This window comes from Schistocerca americana, unplaced genomic scaffold, assembly GCF_021461395.2.
Source record: "Schistocerca americana isolate TAMUIC-IGC-003095 unplaced genomic scaffold, iqSchAmer2.1 HiC_scaffold_182, whole genome shotgun sequence".
Lineage (NCBI taxonomy): Eukaryota > Metazoa > Arthropoda > Insecta > Orthoptera > Acrididae > Schistocerca > Schistocerca americana.
The window spans coordinates 254015-277738 of record NW_025725887.1 but is presented as its reverse complement, the minus strand read 5'-3'; the positions used below and the strand labels follow the sequence as shown (position 1 = coordinate 277738).

The following is a 23724-nucleotide window of genomic DNA, read 5'->3' as shown; positions in this document are numbered from 1 at the left end:
GCGAAATGCACAGCGGAGCCGTTGCTAGGGAACGGCCTTTTGTGTCGTTTTTTGTTTTCTCTGCGTCAATGTGAATATTGATAACTACAGTTCTGCTCGTTCCACTCAAGGCAGATGGCGACGGAAAACAATGGTTTAAGGCACCATGTTTAAGCTGTGGTTCCCGAAAGGGAGGGTGGGGTGCAACCTCACATCTGACAACTCGTTTTAAATACTCTAAAACCAACGTAATTCCTTCACACAAGAAAAAAACACGCTAATTTCGCCGTCAGGCTCTGGAGATGTTCCTAGAAACGACGGTAGTAGAGACTTTGCGCTCACACGTCAGATTGGCCGAGCGGTCTAAGGCGCCAGATTTAAGCTCTGGTTCCCTAAGGGGAGCGTGGGTTCGAACCCCACATATGACAATGCATTTTAAATATTTCAAAATTACCAATTTCGTACATGCGGGAAAACAAGTAAATTACGCGGGAACAGGTTCCACAGATACTACTAGAAACGGCAGTGACTATGGTGCTTGCCTTGCAAGTTTGATTGTCTGGCGGTCAGAAAGAATGGAAAGCTGCTAGGAGACATGGCTTTCAGCCACGAGGCCCGTATTCGATTCCCGGTAGCCGAACATACTTTCGTTTGCTGAGTCTTGGTTATTCTCACGGCATTTACGATACCTTTGTGTTGTGGTTTTTGGGGTCCAAGCATCAGGCAAGCAAACGTGAACGAAAGCAGGGGTATTGGACTGCAGACGTGCCACATTGCGTAGCTCGATAGCTGAGTAAGTTAGAGCGTCGTGCTGTGAACACAAAGGCCACGTATTCGACCGCACCAAGTGCCATTTCATTTTACGCCCCTAAAAGACAATGCTTCCTCCAGCGAGACACTGCCAGGTAAATAACAAGCGATCTTCACAAGAAGTAAGGTGTATACACGTCGCGCGATACTGTCGCCAACGGCCATACCGCGCGTAGTGCAGCGGTTCTCGTCTGTTCACCGGCGTTAAGATCCGTTGGCCGTGGTTAGTACTTGGATGCATGCTCGGCTGGGAACTCGATGTGCTGTTGGCTTCTTTCATTTTGCATTTTTCCTTCGGTTTCGCTGTTGCTTAGCGATAATGATGCGGTCCCGCACGCTGGCGCCACTCTTACCTCTCGGTACACTAAGGGGCGAATCTGTGGCCACAATAAAATGAAAGGTTCTGTCGTGTGTTTGTCGATTTTTGGTCTCTCCCAGTCGTTTCTCCCTCCTGCCCTCTACATATATGCCCATTTCCAAGCGTCAGCTTTCGCGTCAGCCGAGCAAATTCGAGACAAGTCGACACACGGAGACACACGATGCTGAGAAACGAAACCCGCAGACTAGCGCCCTGGCAGCACGGACTGAGACGAGGGGCGAAGGAAAACTATTCGTACCGCGACAGTTCGCAGTTTCGAAGATCGCGTTTCGTTACGTGGAATACCCGTAGAAGAAAAATGTACGTTTTGTGCGGTGGCCGGGAATCGAACCCGGATCAACTGCTCGGGAAGCAACCATGCTGACCGTTACACCACCACCGCGTTGTGCTGCGTCCCACCCACGCCCTGATGTGTCGGCTACCCTCCTGCCATCAGAGGCCGAAGGCGATGGCGCTGTAGGCGCTCAACGCCAGGCCAGAGGTGAGCACCTCTGAACGCAGTGCGTTGGTGCTGCTAGGGCGATGTAGCGTAACTAGAAGCAGAACTGACAGCCGTTGAAAAACTGCCCTTTAAGTTACAGCTGGGCGATAAAACAAATATCTAATGTGACGTACTTACTGATGATCCAGAGACGATTCAGCATACGTGTGCCAAACCAGAAGTAGAAAGCGCCTAAGTATCACAATATTAAGTTGGTTAGTTTGATGCCCGCCTGGAGCATGTCATTAGCTTCCCCTGAGGGCGAAATGCACAGCGGAGCCGTTGCTAGGGAACGGCCTTTTGTGTCGTTTTTTGTTTTCTCTGCGTCAATGTGAATATTGATAACTACAGTTCTGCTCGTTCCACTCAAGGCAGATGGCGACGGAAAACAATGGTTTAAGGCACCATGTTTAAGCTGTGGTTCCCGAAAGGGAGGGTGGGGTGCAACCTCACATCTGACAACTCGTTTTAAATACTCTAAAACCAACGTAATTCCTTCACACAAGAAAAAAACACGCTAATTTCGCCGTCAGGCTCTGGAGATGTTCCTAGAAACGACGGTAGTAGAGACTTTGCGCTCACACGTCAGATTGGCCGAGCGGTCTAAGGCGCCAGATTTAAGCTCTGGTTCCCTAAGGGGAGCGTGGGTTCGAACCCCACATCTGACAATGCATTTTAAATATTTCAAAATTACCAATTTCGTACATGCGGGAAAACAAGTAAATTACGCGGGAACAGGTTCCACAGATACTACTAGAAACGGCAGTGACTATGGTGCTTGCCTTGCAAGTTTGATTGTCTGGCGGTCAGAAAGAATGGAAAGCTGCTAGGAGACATGGCTTTCAGCCACGAGGCCCGTATTCGATTCCCGGTAGCCGAACATACTTTCGTTTGCTGAGTCTTGGTTATTCTCACGGCATTTACGATACCTTTGTGTTGTGGTTTTTGGGGTCCAAGCATCAGGCAAGCAAACGTGAACGAAAGCAGGGGTATTGGACTGCAGACGTGCCACATTGCGTAGCTCGATAGCTGAGTAAGTTAGAGCGTCGTGCTGTGAACACAAAGGCCACGTATTCGACCGCACCAAGTGCCATTTCATTTTACGCCCCTAAAAGACAATGCTTCCTCCAGCGAGACACTGCCAGGTAAATAACAAGCGATCTTCACAAGAAGTAAGGTGTATACACGTCGCGCGATACTGTCGCCAACGGCCATACCGCGCGTAGTGCAGCGGTTCTCGTCTGTTCACCGGCGTTAAGATCCGTTGGCCGTGGTTAGTACTTGGATGCATGCTCGGCTGGGAACTCGATGTGCTGTTGGCTTCTTTCATTTTGCATTTTTCCTTCGGTTTCGCTGTTGCTTAGCGATAATGATGCGGTCCCGCACGCTGGCGCCACTCTTACCTCTCGGTACACTAAGGGGCGAATCTGTGGCCACAATAAAATGAAAGGTTCTGTCGTGTGTTTGTCGATTTTTGGTCTCTCCCAGTCGTTTCTCCCTCCTGCCCTCTACATATATGCCCATTTCCAAGCGTCAGCTTTCGCGTCAGCCGAGCAAAGTCGAGACAAGTCGACACATGGAGACACACGATGCTGAGAAACGAAACCCGCAGACTAGCGCCCTGGCAGCACGGACTGAGACGAGGGGCGAAGGAAAACTATTCGTACCGCGACAGTTCGCAGTTTCGAAGATCGCGTTTCGTTACGTGGAATACCCGTAGAAGAAAAATGTACGTTTTGTGCGGTGGCCGGGAATCGAACCCGGATCAACTGCTCGGGAAGCAACCATGCAGACCGTTACACCACCACCGCGTTGTGCTGCGTCCCACCCACGCCCTGATGTGTCGGCTACCCTCCTGCCATCAGAGGCCGAAGGCGATGGCGCTGTAGGCGCTCAACGCCAGGCCAGAGGTGAGCACCTCTGAACGCAGTGCGTTGGTGCTGCTAGGGCGATGTAGCGTAACTAGGAGCAGAACTGACAGCCGTTGAAAAACTGCCCTTTAAGTTACAGCTGGGCGATAAAACAAATATCTAATGTGACGTACTTACTGATGATCCAGAGACGATTCAGCATACGTGTGCCAAACCAGAAGTAGAAAGCGCCTAAGTATCACAATATTAAGTTGGTTAGTTTGATGCCCGCCTGGAGCATGTCATTAGCTTCCCCTGAGGGCGAAATGCACAGCGGAGCCGTTGCTAGGGAACGGCCTTTTGTGTCGTTTTTTGTTTTCTCTGCGTCAATGTGAATATTGATAACTACAGTTCTGCTCGTTCCACTCAAGGCAGATGGCGACGGAAAACAATGGTTTAAGGCACCATGTTTAAGCTGTGGTTCCCGAAAGGGAGGGTGGGGTGCAACCTCACATCTGACAACTCGTTTTAAATGCTCTAAAACCAACGTAATTCCTTCACACAAGAAAAAAACACGCTAATTTCGCCGTCAGGCTCTGGAGATGTTCCTAGAAACGACGGTAGTAGAGACTTTGCGCTCACACGTCAGATTGGCCGAGCGGTCTAAGGCGCCAGATTTAAGCTCTGGTTCCCTAAGGGGAGCGTGGGTTCGAACCCCACATCTGACAATGCATTTTAAATATTTCAAAATTACCAATTTCGTACATGCGGGAAAACAAGTAAATTACGCGGGAACAGGTTCCACAGATACTACTAGAAACGGCAGTGACTATGGTGCTTGCCTTGCAAGTTTGATTGTCTGGCGGTCAGAAAGAATGGAAAGCTGCTAGGAGACATGGCTTTCAGCCACGAGGCCCGTATTCGATTCCCGGTAGCCGAACATACTTTCGTTTGCTGAGTCTTGGTTATTCTCACGGCATTTACGATACCTTTGTGTTGTGGTTTTTGGGGTCCAAGCATCAGGCAAGCAAACGTGAACGAAAGCAGGGGTATTGGACTGCAGACGTGCCACATTGCGTAGCTCGATAGCTGAGTAAGTTAGAGCGTCGTGCTGTGAACACAAAGGCCACGTATTCGACCGCACCAAGTGCCATTTCATTTTACGCCCCTAAAAGACAATGCTTCCTCCAGCGAGACACTGCCAGGTAAATAACAAGCGATCTTCACAAGAAGTAAGGTGTATACACGTCGCGCGATACTGTCGCCAACGGCCATACCGCGCGTAGTGCAGCGGTTCTCGTCTGTTCACCGGCGTTAAGATCCGTTGGCCGTGGTTAGTACTTGGATGCATGCTCGGCTGGGAACTCGATGTGCTGTTGGCTTCTTTCATTTTGCATTTTTCCTTCGGTTTCGCTGTTGCTTAGCGATAATGATGCGGTCCCGCACGCTGGCGCCACTCTTACCTCTCGGTACACTAAGGGGCGAATCTGTGGCCACAATAAAATGAAAGGTTCTGTCGTGTGTTTGTCGATTTTTGGTCTCTCCCAGTCGTTTCTCCCTCCTGCCCTCTACATATATGCCCATTTCCAAGCGTCAGCTTTCGCGTCAGCCGAGCAAAGTCGAGACAAGTCGACACATGGAGACACACGATGCTGAGAAACGAAACCCGCAGACTAGCGCCCTGGCAGCACGGACTGAGACGAGGGGCGAAGGAAAACTATTCGTACCGCGACAGTTCGCAGTTTCGAAGATCGCGTTTCGTTACGTGGAATACCCGTAGAAGAAAAATGTACGTTTTGTGCGGTGGCCGGGAATCGAACCCGGATCAACTGCTCGGGAAGCAACCATGCTGACCGTTACACCACCACCGCGTTGTGCTGCGTCCCACCCACGCCCTGATGTGTCGGCTACCCTCCTGCCATCAGAGGCCGAAGGCGATGGCGCTGTAGGCGCTCAACGCCAGGCCAGAGGTGAGCACCTCTGAACGCAGTGCGTTGGTGCTGCTAGGGCGATGTAGCGTAACTAGAAGCAGAACTGACAGCCGTTGAAAAACTGCCCTTTAAGTTACAGCTGGGCGATAAAACAAATATCTAATGTGACGTACTTACTGATGATCCAGAGACGATTCAGCATACGTGTGCCAAACCAGAAGTAGAAAGCGCCTAAGTATCACAATATTAAGTTGGTTAGTTTGATGCCCGCCTGGAGCATGTCATTAGCTTCCCCTGAGGGCGAAATGCACAGCGGAGCCGTTGCTAGGGAACGGCCTTTTGTGTCGTTTTTTGTTTTCTCTGCGTCAATGTGAATATTGATAACTACAGTTCTGCTCGTTCCACTCAAGGCAGATGGCGACGGAAAACAATGGTTTAAGGCACCATGTTTAAGCTGTGGTTCCCGAAAGGGAGGGTGGGGTGCAACCTCACATCTGACAACTCGTTTTAAATACTCTAAAACCAACGTAATTCCTTCACACAAGAAAAAAACACGCTAATTTCGCCGTCAGGCTCTGGAGATGTTCCTAGAAACGACGGTAGTAGAGACTTTGCGCTCACACGTCAGATTGGCCGAGCGGTCTAAGGCGCCAGATTTAAGCTCTGGTTCCCTAAGGGGAGCGTGGGTTCGAACCCCACATCTGACAATGCATTTTAAATATTTCAAAATTACCAATTTCGTACATGCGGGAAAACAAGTAAATTACGCGGGAACAGGTTCCACAGATACTACTAGAAACGGCAGTGACTATGGTGCTTGCCTTGCAAGTTTGATTGTCTGGCGGTCAGAAAGAATGGAAAGCTGCTAGGAGACATGGCTTTCAGCCACGAGGCCCGTATTCGATTCCCGGTAGCCGAACATACTTTCGTTTGCTGAGTCTTGGTTATTCTCACGGCATTTACGATACCTTTGTGTTGTGGTTTTTGGGGTCCAAGCATCAGGCAAGCAAACGTGAACGAAAGCAGGGGTATTGGACTGCAGACGTGCCACATTGCGTAGCTCGATAGCTGAGTAAGTTAGAGCGTCGTGCTGTGAACACAAAGGCCACGTATTCGACCGCACCAAGTGCCATTTCATTTTACGCCCCTAAAAGACAATGCTTCCTCCAGCGAGACACTGCCAGGTAAATAACAAGCGATCTTCACAAGAAGTAAGGTGTATACACGTCGCGCGATACTGTCGCCAACGGCCATACCGCGCGTAGTGCAGCGGTTCTCGTCTGTTCACCGGCGTTAAGATCCGTTGGCCGTGGTTAGTACTTGGATGCATGCTCGGCTGGGAACTCGATGTGCTGTTGGCTTCTTTCATTTTGCATTTTTCCTTCGGTTTCGCTGTTGCTTAGCGATAATGATGCGGTCCCGCACGCTGGCGCCACTCTTACCTCTCGGTACACTAAGGGGCGAATCTGTGGCCACAATAAAATGAAAGGTTCTGTCGTGTGTTTGTCGATTTTTGGTCTCTCCCAGTCGTTTCTCCCTCCTGCCCTCTACATATATGCCCATTTCCAAGCGTCAGCTTTCGCGTCAGCCGAGCAAAGTCGAGACAAGTCGACACATGGAGACACACGATGCTGAGAAACGAAACCCGCAGACTAGCGCCCTGGCAGCACGGACTGAGACGAGGGGCGAAGGAAAACTATTCGTACCGCGACAGTTCGCAGTTTCGAAGATCGCGTTTCGTTACGTGGAATACCCGTAGAAGAAAAATGTACGTTTTGTGCGGTGGCCGGGAATCGAACCCGGATCAACTGCTCGGGAAGCAACCATGCTGACCGTTACACCACCACCGCGTTGTGCTGCGTCCCACCCACGCCCTGATGTGTCGGCTACCCTCCTGCCATCAGAGGCCGAAGGCGATGGCGCTGTAGGCGCTCAACGCCAGGCCAGAGGTGAGCACCTCTGAACGCAGTGCGTTGGTGCTGCTAGGGCGATGTAGCGTAACTAGAAGCAGAACTGACAGCCGTTGAAAAACTGCCCTTTAAGTTACAGCTGGGCGATAAAACAAATATCTAATGTGACGTACTTACTGATGATCCAGAGACGATTCAGCATACGTGTGCCAAACCAGAAGTAGAAAGCGCCTAAGTATCACAATATTAAGTTGGTTAGTTTGATGCCCGCCTGGAGCATGTCATTAGCTTCCCCTGAGGGCGAAATGCACAGCGGAGCCGTTGCTAGGGAACGGCCTTTTGTGTCGTTTTTTGTTTTCTCTGCGTCAATGTGAATATTGATAACTACAGTTCTGCTCGTTCCACTCAAGGCAGATGGCGACGGAAAACAATGGTTTAAGGCACCATGTTTAAGCTGTGGTTCCCGAAAGGGAGGGTGGGGTGCAACCTCACATCTGACAACTCGTTTTAAATACTCTAAAACCAACGTAATTCCTTCACACAAGAAAAAAACACGCTAATTTCGCCGTCAGGCTCTGGAGATGTTCCTAGAAACGACGGTAGTAGAGACTTTGCGCTCACACGTCAGATTGGCCGAGCGGTCTAAGGCGCCAGATTTAAGCTCTGGTTCCCTAAGGGGAGCGTGGGTTCGAACCCCACATCTGACAATGCATTTTAAATATTTCAAAATTACCAATTTCGTACATGCGGGAAAACAAGTAAATTACGCGGGAACAGGTTCCACAGATACTACTAGAAACGGCAGTGACTATGGTGCTTGCCTTGCAAGTTTGATTGTCTGGCGGTCAGAAAGAATGGAAAGCTGCTAGGAGACATGGCTTTCAGCCACGAGGCCCGTATTCGATTCCCGGTAGCCGAACATACTTTCGTTTGCTGAGTCTTGGTTATTCTCACGGCATTTACGATACCTTTGTGTTGTGGTTTTTGGGGTCCAAGCATCAGGCAAGCAAACGTGAACGAAAGCAGGGGTATTGGACTGCAGACGTGCCACATTGCGTAGCTCGATAGCTGAGTAAGTTAGAGCGTCGTGCTGTGAACACAAAGGCCACGTATTCGACCGCACCAAGTGCCATTTCATTTTACGCCCCTAAAAGACAATGCTTCCTCCAGCGAGACACTGCCAGGTAAATAACAAGCGATCTTCACAAGAAGTAAGGTGTATACACGTCGCGCGATACTGTCGCCAACGGCCATACCGCGCGTAGTGCAGCGGTTCTCGTCTGTTCACCGGCGTTAAGATCCGTTGGCCGTGGTTAGTACTTGGATGCATGCTCGGCTGGGAACTCGATGTGCTGTTGGCTTCTTTCATTTTGCATTTTTCCTTCGGTTTCGCTGTTGCTTAGCGATAATGATGCGGTCCCGCACGCTGGCGCCACTCTTACCTCTCGGTACACTAAGGGGCGAATCTGTGGCCACAATAAAATGAAAGGTTCTGTCGTGTGTTTGTCGATTTTTGGTCTCTCCCAGTCGTTTCTCCCTCCTGCCCTCTACATATATGCCCATTTCCAAGCGTCAGCTTTCGCGTCAGCCGAGCAAAGTCGAGACAAGTCGACACATGGAGACACACGATGCTGAGAAACGAAACCCGCAGACTAGCGCCCTGGCAGCACGGACTGAGACGAGGGGCGAAGGAAAACTATTCGTACCGCGACAGTTCGCAGTTTCGAAGATCGCGTTTCGTTACGTGGAATACCCGTAGAAGAAAAATGTACGTTTTGTGCGGTGGCCGGGAATCGAACCCGGATCAACTGCTCGGGAAGCAACCATGCTGACCGTTACACCACCACCGCGTTGTGCTGCGTCCCACCCACGCCCTGATGTGTCGGCTACCCTCCTGCCATCAGAGGCCGAAGGCGATGGCGCTGTAGGCGCTCAACGCCAGGCCAGAGGTGAGCACCTCTGAACGCAGTGCGTTGGTGCTGCTAGGGCGATGTAGCGTAACTAGAAGCAGAACTGACAGCCGTTGAAAAACTGCCCTTTAAGTTACAGCTGGGCGATAAAACAAATATCTAATGTGACGTACTTACTGATGATCCAGAGACGATTCAGCATACGTGTGCCAAACCAGAAGTAGAAAGCGCCTAAGTATCACAATATTAAGTTGGTTAGTTTGATGCCCGCCTGGAGCATGTCATTAGCTTCCCCTGAGGGCGAAATGCACAGCGGAGCCGTTGCTAGGGAACGGCCTTTTGTGTCGTTTTTTGTTTTCTCTGCGTCAATGTGAATATTGATAACTACAGTTCTGCTCGTTCCACTCAAGGCAGATGGCGACGGAAAACAATGGTTTAAGGCACCATGTTTAAGCTGTGGTTCCCGAAAGGGAGGGTGGGGTGCAACCTCACATCTGACAACTCGTTTTAAATACTCTAAAACCAACGTAATTCCTTCACACAAGAAAAAAACACGCTAATTTCGCCGTCAGGCTCTGGAGATGTTCCTAGAAACGACGGTAGTAGAGACTTTGCGCTCACACGTCAGATTGGCCGAGCGGTCTAAGGCGCCAGATTTAAGCTCTGGTTCCCTAAGGGGAGCGTGGGTTCGAACCCCACATCTGACAATGCATTTTAAATATTTCAAAATTACCAATTTCGTACATGCGGGAAAACAAGTAAATTACGCGGGAACAGGTTCCACAGATACTACTAGAAACGGCAGTGACTATGGTGCTTGCCTTGCAAGTTTGATTGTCTGGCGGTCAGAAAGAATGGAAAGCTGCTAGGAGACATGGCTTTCAGCCACGAGGCCCGTATTCGATTCCCGGTAGCCGAACATACTTTCGTTTGCTGAGTCTTGGTTATTCTCACGGCATTTACGATACCTTTGTGTTGTGGTTTTTGGGGTCCAAGCATCAGGCAAGCAAACGTGAACGAAAGCAGGGGTATTGGACTGCAGACGTGCCACATTGCGTAGCTCGATAGCTGAGTAAGTTAGAGCGTCGTGCTGTGAACACAAAGGCCACGTATTCGACCGCACCAAGTGCCATTTCATTTTACGCCCCTAAAAGACAATGCTTCCTCCAGCGAGACACTGCCAGGTAAATAACAAGCGATCTTCACAAGAAGTAAGGTGTATACACGTCGCGCGATACTGTCGCCAACGGCCATACCGCGCGTAGTGCAGCGGTTCTCGTCTGTTCACCGGCGTTAAGATCCGTTGGCCGTGGTTAGTACTTGGATGCATGCTCGGCTGGGAACTCGATGTGCTGTTGGCTTCTTTCATTTTGCATTTTTCCTTCGGTTTCGCTGTTGCTTAGCGATAATGATGCGGTCCCGCACGCTGGCGCCACTCTTACCTCTCGGTACACTAAGGGGCGAATCTGTGGCCACAATAAAATGAAAGGTTCTGTCGTGTGTTTGTCGATTTTTGGTCTCTCCCAGTCGTTTCTCCCTCCTGCCCTCTACATATATGCCCATTTCCAAGCGTCAGCTTTCGCGGCAGCCGAGCAAAGTCGAGACAAGTCGACACATGGAGACACACGATGCTGAGAAACGAAACCCGCAGACTAGCGCCCTGGCAGCACGGACTGAGACGAGGGGCGAAGGAAAACTATTCGTACCGCGACAGTTCGCAGTTTCGAAGATCGCGTTTCGTTACGTGGAATACCCGTAGAAGAAAAATGTACGTTTTGTGCGGTGGCCGGGAATCGAACCCGGATCAACTGCTCGGGAAGCAACCATGCTGACCGTTACACCACCACCGCGTTGTGCTGCGTCCCACCCACGCCCTGATGTGTCGGCTACCCTCCTGCCATCAGAGGCCGAAGGCGATGGCGCTGTAGGCGCTCAACGCCAGGCCAGAGGTGAGCACCTCTGAACGCAGTGCGTTGGTGCTGCTAGGGCGATGTAGCGTAACTAGAAGCAGAACTGACAGCCGTTGAAAAACTGCCCTTTAAGTTACAGCTGGGCGATAAAACAAATATCTAATGTGACGTACTTACTGATGATCCAGAGACGATTCAGCATACGTGTGCCAAACCAGAAGTAGAAAGCGCCTAAGTATCACAATATTAAGTTGGTTAGTTTGATGCCCGCCTGGAGCATGTCATTAGCTTCCCCTGAGGGCGAAATGCACAGCGGAGCCGTTGCTAGGGAACGGCCTTTTGTGTCGTTTTTTGTTTTCTCTGCGTCAATGTGAATATTGATAACTACAGTTCTGCTCGTTCCACTCAAGGCAGATGGCGACGGAAAACAATGGTTTAAGGCACCATGTTTAAGCTGTGGTTCCCGAAAGGGAGGGTGGGGTGCAACCTCACATCTGACAACTCGTTTTAAATACTCTAAAACCAACGTAATTCCTTCACACAAGAAAAAAACACGCTAATTTCGCCGTCAGGCTCTGGAGATGTTCCTAGAAACGACGGTAGTAGAGACTTTGCGCTCACACGTCAGATTGGCCGAGCGGTCTAAGGCGCCAGATTTAAGCTCTGGTTCCCTAAGGGGAGCGTGGGTTCGAACCCCACATCTGACAATGCATTTTAAATATTTCAAAATTACCAATTTCGTACATGCGGGAAAACAAGTAAATTACGCGGGAACAGGTTCCACAGATACTACTAGAAACGGCAGTGACTATGGTGCTTGCCTTGCAAGTTTGATTGTCTGGCGGTCAGAAAGAATGGAAAGCTGCTAGGAGACATGGCTTTCAGCCACGAGGCCCGTATTCGATTCCCGGTAGCCGAACATACTTTCGTTTGCTGAGTCTTGGTTATTCTCACGGCATTTACGATACCTTTGTGTTGTGGTTTTTGGGGTCCAAGCATCAGGCAAGCAAACGTGAACGAAAGCAGGGGTATTGGACTGCAGACGTGCCACATTGCGTAGCTCGATAGCTGAGTAAGTTAGAGCGTCGTGCTGTGAACACAAAGGCCACGTATTCGACCGCACCAAGTGCCATTTCATTTTACGCCCCTAAAAGACAATGCTTCCTCCAGCGAGACACTGCCAGGTAAATAACAAGCGATCTTCACAAGAAGTAAGGTGTATACACGTCGCGCGATACTGTCGCCAACGGCCATACCGCGCGTAGTGCAGCGGTTCTCGTCTGTTCACCGGCGTTAAGATCCGTTGGCCGTGGTTAGTACTTGGATGCATGCTCGGCTGGGAACTCGATGTGCTGTTGGCTTCTTTCATTTTGCATTTTTCCTTCGGTTTCGCTGTTGCTTAGCGATAATGATGCGGTCCCGCACGCTGGCGCCACTCTTACCTCTCGGTACACTAAGGGGCGAATCTGTGGCCACAATAAAATGAAAGGTTCTGTCGTGTGTTTGTCGATTTTTGGTCTCTCCCAGTCGTTTCTCCCTCCTGCCCTCTACATATATGCCCATTTCCAAGCGTCAGCTTTCGCGTCAGCCGAGCAAAGTCGAGACAAGTCGACACATGGAGACACACGATGCTGAGAAACGAAACCCGCAGACTAGCGCCCTGGCAGCACGGACTGAGACGAGGGGCGAAGGAAAACTATTCGTACCGCGACAGTTCGCAGTTTCGAAGATCGCGTTTCGTTACGTGGAATACCCGTAGAAGAAAAATGTACGTTTTGTGCGGTGGCCGGGAATCGAACCCGGATCAACTGCTCGGGAAGCAACCATGCTGACCGTTACACCACCACCGCGTTGTGCTGCGTCCCACCCACGCCCTGATGTGTCGGCTACCCTCCTGCCATCAGAGGCCGAAGGCGATGGCGCTGTAGGCGCTCAACGCCAGGCCAGAGGTGAGCACCTCTGAACGCAGTGCGTTGGTGCTGCTAGGGCGATGTAGCGTAACTAGAAGCAGAACTGACAGCCGTTGAAAAACTGCCCTTTAAGTTACAGCTGGGCGATAAAACAAATATCTAATGTGACGTACTTACTGATGATCCAGAGACGATTCAGCATACGTGTGCCAAACCAGAAGTAGAAAGCGCCTAAGTATCACAATATTAAGTTGGTTAGTTTGATGCCCGCCTGGAGCATGTCATTAGCTTCCCCTGAGGGCGAAATGCACAGCGGAGCCGTTGCTAGGGAACGGCCTTTTGTGTCGTTTTTTGTTTTCTCTGCGTCAATGTGAATATTGATAACTACAGTTCTGCTCGTTCCACTCAAGGCAGATGGCGACGGAAAACAATGGTTTAAGGCACCATGTTTAAGCTGTGGTTCCCGAAAGGGAGGGTGGGGTGCAACCTCACATCTGACAACTCGTTTTAAATACTCTAAAACCAACGTAATTCCTTCACACAAGAAAAAAACACGCTAATTTCGCCGTCAGGCTCTGGAGATGTTCCTAGAAACGACGGTAGTAGAGACTTTGCGCTCACACGTCAGATTGGCCGAGCGGTCTAAGGCGCCAGATTTAAGCTCTGGTTCCCTAAGGGGAGCGTGGGTTCGAACCCCACATCTGACAATGCATTTTAAATATTTCAAAATTACCAATTTCGTACATGCGGGAAAACAAGTAAATTACGCGGGAACAGGTTCCACAGATACTACTAGAAACGGCAGTGACTATGGTGCTTGCCTTGCAAGTTTGATTGTCTGGCGGTCAGAAAGAATGGAAAGCTGCTAGGAGACATGGCTTTCAGCCACGAGGCCCGTATTCGATTCCCGGTAGCCGAACATACTTTCGTTTGCTGAGTCTTGGTTATTCTCACGGCATTTACGATACCTTTGTGTTGTGGTTTTTGGGGTCCAAGCATCAGGCAAGCAAACGTGAACGAAAGCAGGGGTATTGGACTGCAGACGTGCCACATTGCGTAGCTCGATAGCTGAGTAAGTTAGAGCGTCGTGCTGTGAACACAAAGGCCACGTATTCGACCGCACCAAGTGCCATTTCATTTTACGCCCCTAAAAGACAATGCTTCCTCCAGCGAGACACTGCCAGGTAAATAACAAGCGATCTTCACAAGAAGTAAGGTGTATACACGTCGCGCGATACTGTCGCCAACGGCCATACCGCGCGTAGTGCAGCGGTTCTCGTCTGTTCACCGGCGTTAAGATCCGTTGGCCGTGGTTAGTACTTGGATGCATGCTCGGCTGGGAACTCGATGTGCTGTTGGCTTCTTTCATTTTGCATTTTTCCTTCGGTTTCGCTGTTGCTTAGCGATAATGATGCGGTCCCGCACGCTGGCGCCACTCTTACCTCTCGGTACACTAAGGGGCGAATCTGTGGCCACAATAAAATGAAAGGTTCTGTCGTGTGTTTGTCGATTTTTGGTCTCTCCCAGTCGTTTCTCCCTCCTGCCCTCTACATATATGCCCATTTCCAAGCGTCAGCTTTCGCGTCAGCCGAGCAAAGTCGAGACAAGTCGACACATGGAGACACACGATGCTGAGAAACGAAACCCGCAGACTAGCGCCCTGGCAGCACGGACTGAGACGAGGGGCGAAGGAAAACTATTCGTACCGCGACAGTTCGCAGTTTCGAAGATCGCGTTTCGTTACGTGGAATACCCGTAGAAGAAAAATGTACGTTTTGTGCGGTGGCCGGGAATCGAACCCGGATCAACTGCTCGGGAAGCAACCATGCTGACCGTTACACCACCACCGCGTTGTGCTGCGTCCCACCCACGCCCTGATGTGTCGGCTACCCTCCTGCCATCAGAGGCCGAAGGCGATGGCGCTGTAGGCGCTCAACGCCAGGCCAGAGGTGAGCACCTCTGAACGCAGTGCGTTGGTGCTGCTAGGGCGATGTAGCGTAACTAGAAGCAGAACTGACAGCCGTTGAAAAACTGCCCTTTAAGTTACAGCTGGGCGATAAAACAAATATCTAATGTGACGTACTTACTGATGATCCAGAGACGATTCAGCATACGTGTGCCAAACCAGAAGTAGAAAGCGCCTAAGTATCACAATATTAAGTTGGTTAGTTTGATGCCCGCCTGGAGCATGTCATTAGCTTCCCCTGAGGGCGAAATGCACAGCGGAGCCGTTGCTAGGGAACGGCCTTTTGTGTCGTTTTTTGTTTTCTCTGCGTCAATGTGAATATTGATAACTACAGTTCTGCTCGTTCCACTCAAGGCAGATGGCGACGGAAAACAATGGTTTAAGGCACCATGTTTAAGCTGTGGTTCCCGAAAGGGAGGGTGGGGTGCAACCTCACATCTGACAACTCGTTTTAAATACTCTAAAACCAACGTAATTCCTTCACACAAGAAAAAAACACGCTAATTTCGCCGTCAGGCTCTGGAGATGTTCCTAGAAACGACGGTAGTAGAGACTTTGCGCTCACACGTCAGATTGGCCGAGCGGTCTAAGGCGCCAGATTTAAGCTCTGGTTCCCTAAGGGGAGCGTGGGTTCGAACCCCACATCTGACAATGCATTTTAAATATTTCAAAATTACCAATTTCGTACATGCGGGAAAACAAGTAAATTACGCGGGAACAGGTTCCACAGATACTACTAGAAACGGCAGTGACTATGGTGCTTGCCTTGCAAGTTTGATTGTCTGGCGGTCAGAAAGAATGGAAAGCTGCTAGGAGACATGGCTTTCAGCCACGAGGCCCGTATTCGATTCCCGGTAGCCGAACATACTTTCGTTTGCTGAGTCTTGGTTATTCTCACGGCATTTACGATACCTTTGTGTTGTGGTTTTTGGGGTCCAAGCATCAGGCAAGCAAACGTGAACGAAAGCAGGGGTATTGGACTGCAGACGTGCCACATTGCGTAGCTCGATAGCTGAGTAAGTTAGAGCGTCGTGCTGTGAACACAAAGGCCACGTATTCGACCGCACCAAGTGCCATTTCATTTTACGCCCCTAAAAGACAATGCTTCCTCCAGCGAGACACTGCCAGGTAAATAACAAGCGATCTTCACAAGAAGTAAGGTGTATACACGTCGCGCGATACTGTCGCCAACGGCCATACCGCGCGTAGTGCAGCGGTTCTCGTCTGTTCACCGGCGTTAAGATCCGTTGGCCGTGGTTAGTACTTGGATGCATGCTCGGCTGGGAACTCGATGTGCTGTTGGCTTCTTTCATTTTGCATTTTTCCTTCGGTTTCGCTGTTGCTTAGCGATAATGATGCGGTCCCGCACGCTGGCGCCACTCTTACCTCTCGGTACACTAAGGGGCGAATCTGTGGCCACAATAAAATGAAAGGTTCTGTCGTGTGTTTGTCGATTTTTGGTCTCTCCCAGTCGTTTCTCCCTCCTGCCCTCTACATATATGCCCATTTCCAAGCGTCAGCTTTCGCGGCAGCCGAGCAAAGTCGAGACAAGTCGACACATGGAGACACACGATGCTGAGAAACGAAACCCGCAGACTAGCGCCCTGGCAGCACGGACTGAGACGAGGGGCGAAGGAAAACTATTCGTACCGCGACAGTTCGCAGTTTCGAAGATCGCGTTTCGTTACGTGGAATACCCGTAGAAGAAAAATGTACGTTTTGTGCGGTGGCCGGGAATCGAACCCGGATCAACTGCTCGGGAAGCAACCATGCTGACCGTTACACCACCACCGCGTTGTGCTGCGTCCCACCCACGCCCTGATGTGTCGGCTACCCTCCTGCCATCAGAGGCCGAAGGCGATGGCGCTGTAGGCGCTCAACGCCAGGCCAGAGGTGAGCACCTCTGAACGCAGTGCGTTGGTGCTGCTAGGGCGATGTAGCGTAACTAGAAGCAGAACTGACAGCCGTTGAAAAACTGCCCTTTAAGTTACAGCTGGGCGATAAAACAAATATCTAATGTGACGTACTTACTGATGATCCAGAGACGATTCAGCATACGTGTGCCAAACCAGAAGTAGAAAGCGCCTAAGTATCACAATATTAAGTTGGTTAGTTTGATGCCCGCCTGGAGCATGTCATTAGCTTCCCCTGAGGGCGAAATGCACAGCGGAGCCGTTGCTAGGGAACGGCCTTTTGTGTCGTTTTTTGTTTTCTCTGCGTCAATGTGAATATTGATAACTACAGTTCTGCTCGTTCCACTCAAGGCAGATGGCGACGGAAAACAATGGTTTAAGGCACCATGTTTAAGCTGTGGTTCCCGAAAGGGAGGGTGGGGTGCAACCTCACATCTGACAACTCGTTTTAAATACTCTAAAACCAACGTAATTCCTTCACACAAGAAAAAAACACGCTAATTTCGCCGTCAGGCTCTGGAGATGTTCCTAGAAACGACGGTAGTAGAGACTTTGCGCTCACACGTCAGATTGGCCGAGCGGTCTAAGGCGCCAGATTTAAGCTCTGGTTCCCTAAGGGGAGCGTGGGTTCGAACCCCACATCTGACAATGCATTTTAAATATTTCAAAATTACCAATTTCGTACATGCGGGAAAACAAGTAAATTACGCGGGAACAGGTTCCACAGATACTACTAGAAACGGCAGTGACTATGGTGCTTGCCTTGCAAGTTTGATTGTCTGGCGGTCAGAAAGAATGGAAAGCTGCTAGGAGACATGGCTTTCAGCCACGAGGCCCGTATTCGATTCCCGGTAGCCGAACATACTTTCGTTTGCTGAGTCTTGGTTATTCTCACGGCATTTACGATACCTTTGTGTTGTGGTTTTTGGGGTCCAAGCATCAGGCAAGCAAACGTGAACGAAAGCAGGGGTATTGGACTGCAGACGTGCCACATTGCGTAGCTCGATAGCTGAGTAAGTTAGAGCGTCGTGCTGTGAACACAAAGGCCACGTATTCGACCGCACCAAGTGCCATTTCATTTTACGCCCCTAAAAGACAATGCTTCCTCCAGCGAGACACTGCCAGGTAAATAACAAGCGATCTTCACAAGAAGTAAGGTGTATACACGTCGCGCGATACTGTCGCCAACGGCCATACCGCGCGTAGTGCAGCGGTTCTCGTCTGTTCACCGGCGTTAAGATCCGTTGGCCGTGGTTAGTACTTGGATGCATGCTCGGCTGGGAACTCGATGTGCTGTTGGCTTCTTTCATTTTGCATTTTTCCTTCGGTTTCGCTGTTGCTTAGCGATAATGATGCGGTCCCGCACGCTGGCGCCACTCTTACCTCTCGGTACACTAAGGGGCGAATCTGTGGCCACAATAAAATGAAAGGTTCTGTCGTGTGTTTGTCGATTTTTGGTCTCTCCCAGTCGTTTCTCCCTCCTGCCCTCTACATATATGCCCATTTCCAAGCGTCAGCTTTCGCGTCAGCCGAGCAAAGTCGAGACAAGTCGACACATGGAGACACACGATGCTGAGAAACGAAACCCGCAGACTAGCGCCCTGGCAGCACGGACTGAGACGAGGGGCGAAGGAAAACTATTCGTACCGCGACAGTTCGCAGTTTCGAAGATCGCGTTTCGTTACGTGGAATACCCGTAGAAGAAAAATGTACGTTTTGTGCGGTGGCCGGGAATCGAACCCGGATCAACTGCTCGGGAAGCAACCATGCTGACCGTTACACCACCACCGCGTTGTGCTGCGTCCCACCCACGCCCTGATGTGTCGGCTACCCTCCTGCCATCAGAGGCCGAAGGCGATGGCGCTGTAGGCGCTCAACGCCAGGCCAGAGGTGAGCACCTCTGAACGCAGTGCGTTGGTGCTGCTAGGGCGATGTAGCGTAACTAGAAGCAGAACTGACAGCCGTTGAAAAACTGCCCTTTAAGTTACAGCTGGGCGATAAAACAAATATCTAATGTGACGTACTTACTGATGATCCAGAGACGATTCAGCATACGTGTGCCAAACCAGAAGTAGAAAGCGCCTAAGTATCACAATATTAAGTTGGTTAGTTTGATGCCCGCCTGGAGCATGTCATTAGCTTCCCCTGAGGGCGAAATGCACAGCGGAGCCGTTGCTAGGGAACGGCCTTTTGTGTCGTTTTTTGTTTTCTCTGCGTCAATGTGAATATTGATAACTACAGTTCTGCTCGTTCCACTCAAGGCAGATGGCGACGGAAAACAATGGTTTAAGGCACCATGTTTAAGCTGTGGTTCCCGAAAGGGAGGGTGGGGTGCAACCTCACATCTGACAACTCGTTTTAAATACTCTAAAACCAACGTAATTCCTTCACACAAGAAAAAAACACGCTAATTTCGCCGTCAGGCTCTGGAGATGTTCCTAGAAACGACGGTAGTAGAGACTTTGCGCTCACACGTCAGATTGGCCGAGCGGTCTAAGGCGCCAGATTTAAGCTCTGGTTCCCTAAGGGGAGCGTGGGTTCGAACCCCACATCTGACAATGCATTTTAAATATTTCAAAATTACCAATTTCGTACATGCGGGAAAACAAGTAAATTACGCGGGAACAGGTTCCACAGATACTACTAGAAACGGCAGTGACTATGGTGCTTGCCTTGCAAGTTTGATTGTCTGGCGGTCAGAAAGAATGGAAAGCTGCTAGGAGACATGGCTTTCAGCCACGAGGCCCGTATTCGATTCCCGGTAGCCGAACATACTTTCGTTTGCTGAGTCTTGGTTATTCTCACGGCATTTACGATACCTTTGTGTTGTGGTTTTTGGGGTCCAAGCATCAGGCAAGCAAACGTGAACGAAAGCAGGGGTATTGGACTGCAGACGTGCCACATTGCGTAGCTCGATAGCTGAGTAAGTTAGAGCGTCGTGCTGTGAACACAAAGGCCACGTATTCGACCGCACCAAGTGCCATTTCATTTTACGCCCCTAAAAGACAATGCTTCCTCCAGCGAGACACTGCCAGGTAAATAACAAGCGATCTTCACAAGAAGTAAGGTGTATACACGTCGCGCGATACTGTCGCCAACGGCCATACCGCGCGTAGTGCAGCGGTTCTCGTCTGTTCACCGGCGTTAAGATCCGTTGGCCGTGGTTAGTACTTGGATGCATGCTCGGCTGGGAACTCGATGTGCTGTTGGCTTCTTTCATTTTGCATTTTTCCTTCGGTTTCGCTGTTGCTTAGCGATAATGATGCGGTCCCGCACGCTGGCGCCACTCTTACCTCTCGGTACACTAAGGGGCGAATCTGTGGCCACAATAAAATGAAAGGTTCTGTCGTGTGTTTGTCGATTTTTGGTCTCTCCCAGTCGTTTCTCCCTCCTGCCCTCTACATATATGCCCATTTCCAAGCGTCAGCTTTCGCGTCAGCCGAGCAAAGTCGAGACAAGTCGACACATGGAGACACACGATGCTGAGAAACGAAACCCGCAGACTAGCGCCCTGGCAGCACGGACTGAGACGAGGGGCGAAGGAAAACTATTCGTACCGCGACAGTTCGCAGTTTCGAAGATCGCGTTTCGTTACGTGGAATACCCGTAGAAGAAAAATGTACGTTTTGTGCGGTGGCCGGGAATCGAACCCGGATCAACTGCTCGGGAAGCAACCATGCTGACCGTTACACCACCACCGCGTTGTGCTGCGTCCCACCCACGCCCTGATGTGTCGGCTACCCTCCTGCCATCAGAGGCCGAAGGCGATGGCGCTGTAGGCGCTCAACGCCAGGCCAGAGGTGAGCACCTCTGAACGCAGTGCGTTGGTGCTGCTAGGGCGATGTAGCGTAACTAGAAGCAGAACTGACAGCCGTTGAAAAACTGCCCTTTAAGTTACAGCTGGGCGATAAAACAAATATCTAATGTGACGTACTTACTGATGATCCAGAGACGATTCAGCATACGTGTGCCAAACCAGAAGTAGAAAGCGCCTAAGTATCACAATATTAAGTTGGTTAGTTTGATGCCCGCCTGGAGCATGTCATTAGCTTCCCCTGAGGGCGAAATGCACAGCGGAGCCGTTGCTAGGGAACGGCCTTTTGTGTCGTTTTTTGTTTTCTCTGCGTCAATGTGAATATTGATAACTACAGTTCTGCTCGTTCCACTCAAGGCAGATGGCGACGGAAAACAATGGTTTAAGGCACCATGTTTAAGCTGTGGTTCCCGAAAGGGAGGGTGGGGTGCAACCTCACATCTGACAACTCGTTTTAAATACTCTAAAACCAACGTAATTCCTTCACACAAGAAAAAAACACGCTAATTTCGCCGTCAGGCTCTGGAGATGTTCCTAGAAACGACGGTAGTAGAGACTTTGCGCTCACACGTCAGATTGGCCGAGCGGTCTAAGGCGCCAGATTTAAGCTCTGGTTCCCTAAGGGGAGCGTGGGTTCGAACCCCACATCTGACAATGCATTTTAAATATTTCAAAATTACCAATTTCGTACATGCGGGAAAACAAGTAAATTACGCGGGAACAGGTTCCACAGATACTACTAGAAACGGCAGTGACTATGGTGCTTGCCTTGCAAGTTTGATTGTCTGGCGGTCAGAAAGAATGGAAAGCTGCTAGGAGACATGGCTTTCAGCCACGAGGCCCGTATTCGATTCCCGGTAGCCGAACATACTTTCGTTTGCTGAGTCTTGGTTATTCTCACGGCATTTACGATACCTTTGTGTTGTGGTTTTTGGGGTCCAAGCATCAGGCAAGCAAACGTGAACGAAAGCAGGGGTATTGGACTGCAGACGTGCCACATTGCGTAGCTCGATAGCTGAGTAAGTTAGAGCGTCGTGCTGTGAACACAAAGGCCACGTATTCGACCGCACCAAGTGCCATTTCATTTTACGCCCCTAAAAGACAATGCTTCCTCCAGCGAGACACTGCCAGGTAAATAACAAGCGATCTTCACAAGAAGTAAGGTGTATACACGTCGCGCGATACTGTCGCCAACGGCCATACCGCGCGTAGTGCAGCGGTTCTCGTCTGTTCACCGGCGTTAAGATCCGTTGGCCGTGGTTAGTACTTGGATGCATGCTCGGCTGGGAACTCGATGTGCTGTTGGCTTCTTTCATTTTGCATTTTTCCTTCGGTTTCGCTGTTGCTTAGCGATAATGATGCGGTCCCGCACGCTGGCGCCACTCTTACCTCTCGGTACACTAAGGGGCGAATCTGTGGCCACAATAAAATGAAAGGTTCTGTCGTGTGTTTGTCGATTTTTGGTCTCTCCCAGTCGTTTCTCCCTCCTGCCCTCTACATATATGCCCATTTCCAAGCGTCAGCTTTCGCGTCAGCCGAGCAAAGTCGAGACAAGTCGACACATGGAGACACACGATGCTGAGAAACGAAACCCGCAGACTAGCGCCCTGGCAGCACGGACTGAGACGAGGGGCGAAGGAAAACTATTCGTACCGCGACAGTTCGCAGTTTCGAAGATCGCGTTTCGTTACGTGGAATACCCGTAGAAGAAAAATGTACGTTTTGTGCGGTGGCCGGGAATCGAACCCGGATCAACTGCTCGGGAAGCAACCATGCTGACCGTTACACCACCACCGCGTTGTGCTGCGTCCCACCCACGCCCTGATGTGTCGGCTACCCTCCTGCCATCAGAGGCCGAAGGCGATGGCGCTGTAGGCGCTCAACGCCAGGCCAGAGGTGAGCACCTCTGAACGCAGTGCGTTGGTGCTGCTAGGGCGATGTAGCGTAACTAGAAGCAGAACTGACAGCCGTTGAAAAACTGCCCTTTAAGTTACAGCTGGGCGATAAAACAAATATCTAATGTGACGTACTTACTGATGATCCAGAGACGATTCAGCATACGTGTGCCAAACCAGAAGTAGAAAGCGCCTAAGTATCACAATATTAAGTTGGTTAGTTTGATGCCCGCCTGGAGCATGTCATTAGCTTCCCCTGAGGGCGAAATGCACAGCGGAGCCGTTGCTAGGGAACGGCCTTTTGTGTCGTTTTTTGTTTTCTCTGCGTCAATGTGAATATTGATAACTACAGTTCTGCTCGTTCCACTCAAGGCAGATGGCGACGGAAAACAATGGTTTAAGGCACCATGTTTAAGCTGTGGTTCCCGAAAGGGAGGGTGGGGTGCAACCTCACATCTGACAACTCGTTTTAAATACTCTAAAACCAACGTAATTCCTTCACACAAGAAAAAAACACGCTAATTTCGCCGTCAGGCTCTGGAGATGTTCCTAGAAACGACGGTAGTAGAGACTTTGCGCTCACACGTCAGATTGGCCGAGCGGTCTAAGGCGCCAGATTTAAGCTCTGGTTCCCTAAGGGGAGCGTGGGTTCGAACCCCACATCTGACAATGCATTTTAAATATTTCAAAATTACCAATTTCGTACATGCGGGAAAACAAGTAAATTACGCGGGAACAGGTTCCACAGATACTACTAGAAACGGCAGTGACTATGGTGCTTGCCTTGCAAGTTTGATTGTCTGGCGGTCAGAAAGAATGGAAAGCTGCTAGGAGACATGGCTTTCAGCCACGAGGCCCGTATTCGATTCCCGGTAGCCGAACATACTTTCGTTTGCTGAGTCTTGGTTATTCTCACGGCATTTACGATACCTTTGTGTTGTGGTTTTTGGGGTCCAAGCATCAGGCAAGCAAACGTGAACGAAAGCAGGGGTATTGGACTGCAGACGTGCCACATTGCGTAGCTCGATAGCTGAGTAAGTTAGAGCGTCGTGCTGTGAACACAAAG

General features: G+C 50.3%; 25 non-coding genes across 25 annotated transcripts; 13 read left to right on the top strand and 12 right to left on the bottom strand.

Moving 5' to 3' along the window:
- The first annotated feature begins 323 nt into the window (after positions 1-323).
- On the top strand, positions 324-407 carry Trnal-uaa. The gene has a single exon. It is a non-coding gene; the product is annotated as a tRNA-Leu (tRNA).
- Positions 408-1478: 1071 nt separating this feature from the next.
- On the bottom strand, positions 1479-1550 carry Trnag-ccc. Its single transcript has one exon. It is a non-coding gene; the product is annotated as a tRNA-Gly (tRNA).
- A 683-nt stretch (positions 1551-2233) lies between these two features.
- Positions 2234-2317, top strand: Trnal-uaa. Its single transcript has one exon. It is a non-coding gene; the product is annotated as a tRNA-Leu (tRNA).
- A 1071-nt stretch (positions 2318-3388) lies between these two features.
- On the bottom strand, positions 3389-3460 carry Trnag-ccc. The gene has a single exon. It is a non-coding gene; the product is annotated as a tRNA-Gly (tRNA).
- Positions 3461-4143: 683 nt separating this feature from the next.
- On the top strand, positions 4144-4227 carry Trnal-uaa. The gene has a single exon. It is a non-coding gene; the product is annotated as a tRNA-Leu (tRNA).
- Positions 4228-5298: 1071 nt separating this feature from the next.
- On the bottom strand, positions 5299-5370 carry Trnag-ccc. Its single transcript has one exon. It is a non-coding gene; the product is annotated as a tRNA-Gly (tRNA).
- A 683-nt stretch (positions 5371-6053) lies between these two features.
- Trnal-uaa lies at positions 6054-6137 on the top strand. The gene has a single exon. It is a non-coding gene; the product is annotated as a tRNA-Leu (tRNA).
- A 1071-nt stretch (positions 6138-7208) lies between these two features.
- On the bottom strand, positions 7209-7280 carry Trnag-ccc. Its single transcript has one exon. It is a non-coding gene; the product is annotated as a tRNA-Gly (tRNA).
- Positions 7281-7963: 683 nt separating this feature from the next.
- Trnal-uaa lies at positions 7964-8047 on the top strand. Its single transcript has one exon. It is a non-coding gene; the product is annotated as a tRNA-Leu (tRNA).
- Positions 8048-9118: 1071 nt separating this feature from the next.
- Trnag-ccc lies at positions 9119-9190 on the bottom strand. Its single transcript has one exon. It is a non-coding gene; the product is annotated as a tRNA-Gly (tRNA).
- A 683-nt stretch (positions 9191-9873) lies between these two features.
- On the top strand, positions 9874-9957 carry Trnal-uaa. The gene has a single exon. It is a non-coding gene; the product is annotated as a tRNA-Leu (tRNA).
- Positions 9958-11028: 1071 nt separating this feature from the next.
- Positions 11029-11100, bottom strand: Trnag-ccc. The gene has a single exon. It is a non-coding gene; the product is annotated as a tRNA-Gly (tRNA).
- Positions 11101-11783: 683 nt separating this feature from the next.
- Trnal-uaa lies at positions 11784-11867 on the top strand. The gene has a single exon. It is a non-coding gene; the product is annotated as a tRNA-Leu (tRNA).
- Positions 11868-12938: 1071 nt separating this feature from the next.
- Trnag-ccc lies at positions 12939-13010 on the bottom strand. Its single transcript has one exon. It is a non-coding gene; the product is annotated as a tRNA-Gly (tRNA).
- Positions 13011-13693: 683 nt separating this feature from the next.
- Trnal-uaa lies at positions 13694-13777 on the top strand. The gene has a single exon. It is a non-coding gene; the product is annotated as a tRNA-Leu (tRNA).
- A 1071-nt stretch (positions 13778-14848) lies between these two features.
- On the bottom strand, positions 14849-14920 carry Trnag-ccc. Its single transcript has one exon. It is a non-coding gene; the product is annotated as a tRNA-Gly (tRNA).
- Positions 14921-15603: 683 nt separating this feature from the next.
- On the top strand, positions 15604-15687 carry Trnal-uaa. Its single transcript has one exon. It is a non-coding gene; the product is annotated as a tRNA-Leu (tRNA).
- A 1071-nt stretch (positions 15688-16758) lies between these two features.
- Positions 16759-16830, bottom strand: Trnag-ccc. Its single transcript has one exon. It is a non-coding gene; the product is annotated as a tRNA-Gly (tRNA).
- Positions 16831-17513: 683 nt separating this feature from the next.
- Positions 17514-17597, top strand: Trnal-uaa. Its single transcript has one exon. It is a non-coding gene; the product is annotated as a tRNA-Leu (tRNA).
- Positions 17598-18668: 1071 nt separating this feature from the next.
- On the bottom strand, positions 18669-18740 carry Trnag-ccc. The gene has a single exon. It is a non-coding gene; the product is annotated as a tRNA-Gly (tRNA).
- A 683-nt stretch (positions 18741-19423) lies between these two features.
- On the top strand, positions 19424-19507 carry Trnal-uaa. Its single transcript has one exon. It is a non-coding gene; the product is annotated as a tRNA-Leu (tRNA).
- Positions 19508-20578: 1071 nt separating this feature from the next.
- Positions 20579-20650, bottom strand: Trnag-ccc. The gene has a single exon. It is a non-coding gene; the product is annotated as a tRNA-Gly (tRNA).
- Positions 20651-21333: 683 nt separating this feature from the next.
- On the top strand, positions 21334-21417 carry Trnal-uaa. Its single transcript has one exon. It is a non-coding gene; the product is annotated as a tRNA-Leu (tRNA).
- Positions 21418-22488: 1071 nt separating this feature from the next.
- Trnag-ccc lies at positions 22489-22560 on the bottom strand. Its single transcript has one exon. It is a non-coding gene; the product is annotated as a tRNA-Gly (tRNA).
- Positions 22561-23243: 683 nt separating this feature from the next.
- On the top strand, positions 23244-23327 carry Trnal-uaa. Its single transcript has one exon. It is a non-coding gene; the product is annotated as a tRNA-Leu (tRNA).
- The last annotated feature ends 397 nt before the right edge of the window (positions 23328-23724 follow it).